Source organism: Gavialis gangeticus, unplaced genomic scaffold, assembly GCF_001723915.1.
Source record: "Gavialis gangeticus isolate Ggan-Ray unplaced genomic scaffold, GavGan_comp1, whole genome shotgun sequence".
NCBI classification, from domain to species: domain Eukaryota; kingdom Metazoa; phylum Chordata; order Crocodylia; family Gavialidae; genus Gavialis; species Gavialis gangeticus.
This window is the reverse complement of record NW_017729022.1, coordinates 56,089,674-56,092,000: the sequence shown is the minus strand read 5'-3', so window position 1 is coordinate 56,092,000 and position 2,327 is coordinate 56,089,674. Positions and strand designations below refer to the sequence as shown.

Genomic DNA, 2,327 nt, shown 5'->3' with positions numbered 1-2,327 from the left:
TCCTTTTTTTCCCCCCCGCTAAGGCAGCATTTCTCAACCTGTGGGCTGTGACCCAAAAGCGGGTCACAAGAATATATGAAATGGTCACAAACAAACTTTAAAAATGGATTATCCTTTAAAAGAGAAACACATGAGAAACTGTGGCTTTGCCCTTGCAGGCTGGCAGGCATCCAGCTTGTGAGGGGCTGCTTGGCGCCCCCATGCCCTACGTACACCCACCTGTTGCCCCCCCCCACGGAGCTAGACACAGGCATGGGAAAACCAGGCTGCCCCCGGGCCTGGATAGAAAGGGAGCCTAAAATGTTTCCCGGTTTGTTTTCTGTTGATTGATTCTTATTATCATTATCTCTGTCGAAGAGGGACCTGATTTTAAAAGTTCCCCCCCAGGCTGTCAGGAATCTAGATAAGGTGCCGCCACACACTGGAGGCCTGGGGCCTGGGGCCTAGGGCCAGGGGACAGCAGGTAGGGAGTGAGGGGCACTGGGTTGGGACTGCCCGTGGATGTTTACGAGTGGGTCATGGTATAAAAAAGGTTGAGAACCACTGCTCTAGGGGTTTCCTTTGGAGCTATTCTAGGAGACTCACCCTGCTACCGGCTGCTCTGTAGGACCCCACTGAGTGAAGAAGTGACTCTTGAAACATGCAATGACAAACACCACCTCGGCTCTTGGTAGTCAGTACAGTATATGTGAAGCACTGCCAAGGGACCCCCTAACTCGTGTCATATATGCACAGAAGCCCCGAGAGTCAGTTGACCGGGGTCTAAAAGATGTCCTGAGAGTAAGCTCATTCCTTCCTCTGCACTTTCCCCAGTAGCCCACCATGGGTGCTTTTTCAGTTGTGCAGTTTGGAGCGGGAGAGCCCGGGTGAAGTGAAGGGACCAGGGCTGCCCTGCTTTCTGTTAACCCTTCTGCAGGGAGGGCAGTGTGCCATGAAGACCTGAGCCAAACACTAGCTCTGTACCCAGCCTGTGCTGCACCTGCCTGGTCTGTAGCAGCCTTGCAGGCAGGCGCTCAGCGCCTGCATTCACGCGCTCCTCGTTAGTATAGTGGTCAGTATCCCCGCCTGTCACGCGGGAGACCGGGGTTCAATTCCCCGACGGGGAGAAACGTACTTTTTCTTTTTCTCCCCTCTGATCGCTTGCTTTTCATTATGAAAGCTGGAAACATGAGCGGGGGCGCAGGCTCGGCCTGTGTTGCCCCTGCCTGGACACTCCTCTCCTTAGAAATGTGCCCGAATCTGATGATCATTTCAATTAATATCAATCAATTATTATAACCGTTTGAATAATAATGTAATTAATGGCCTAGAATTAATAAACAGAAATAACTTTTGTACTTTTTGATTGTATCGTAAACCCTTCTTTTTAAAAATGTGGCCGACTTTCATTAGCATTTTACTTATCAGTCAACAATTATTGTTCTTATAATAATCCTGTAATTAATAGCCTATAATTAATAAGCAACAATTGTTTTTACTCTTTATTGTAAACCCCTCTCTTTAAAAAATGTGGCCGATTTTCATTAGCATTTTAATTTTCGTTTAACAATGATTGTTATAATCATTGGAATAATAGTAATAATGTAATTAATGGCCTGTAATTAATAAACTATAATTGTTGTTGTACTTTATTGTTGTATTGTAAACTATTCTCTTTAAAAATGTGGCCGAGTTTGCTCATCATTTTAATTATCATTTAACATCGACTGTTATAATTTAACTATCACTTAATAATTGTTATAATCATGTGGCTAATGATGTAGTTAATGGCCCATAATTAACAAACGATGATTTTTGTGCTTTACTACGTTCTTCTTGTATTTAACAATACATGGTACCATACAAGATATTGCATTGTATATGCCATAGTAAATAAAAATAGTGAAGAAAAATGGAAGAAATGCTTTAATTGCGTCACCATCATTTACATTATTAGCATTATTATTTGTCTATTATTATTTAAATAACAATGAACTGTTGCTGTTTATTTACAGGTGGCTGGCCAAGACCCCGGAAAAAAAAAATGCTATGGACTCTCCCCGTCGGGGAATCGAACCCCGGTCTCCCGCGTGACAGGCGGGGATACTTACCACTATACTAACGAGGAGCTGCCTGAAGCTGATTTCCCCACCACCCGACTTAAAGTTGGGCCGGCACGAAAGTGGGGTTGCTGCAGCGGATGCGTGGGACCGCGGCCCCGCAGCCGTGCAGCTGGGCTTCGGGATGCGGGAGAAAAAGGGCTGCGAGACTGGGGTCGCCGCTGGCAAGGCGCTAAGCGGCCGGCGCCGGGACCGGGGGGTGGGCTGGGGCCGCGGGGCCGGTCTGTG

At 46.5% G+C, this 2,327-nt stretch overlaps 2 non-coding genes across 2 annotated transcripts; one reads left to right on the top strand and one right to left on the bottom strand.

Annotated features, from left to right (window-relative positions):
• Window positions 1-1,034: 1,034 nt before the first annotated feature.
• On the top strand, window positions 1,035-1,106 carry TRNAD-GUC. The gene has a single exon. It is a non-coding gene; the product is annotated as a tRNA-Asp (tRNA).
• A 929-nt stretch (window positions 1,107-2,035) lies between these two features.
• Window positions 2,036-2,107, bottom strand: TRNAD-GUC. The gene has a single exon. It is a non-coding gene; the product is annotated as a tRNA-Asp (tRNA).
• Between the last annotated feature and the right edge of the window lie 220 nt (window positions 2,108-2,327).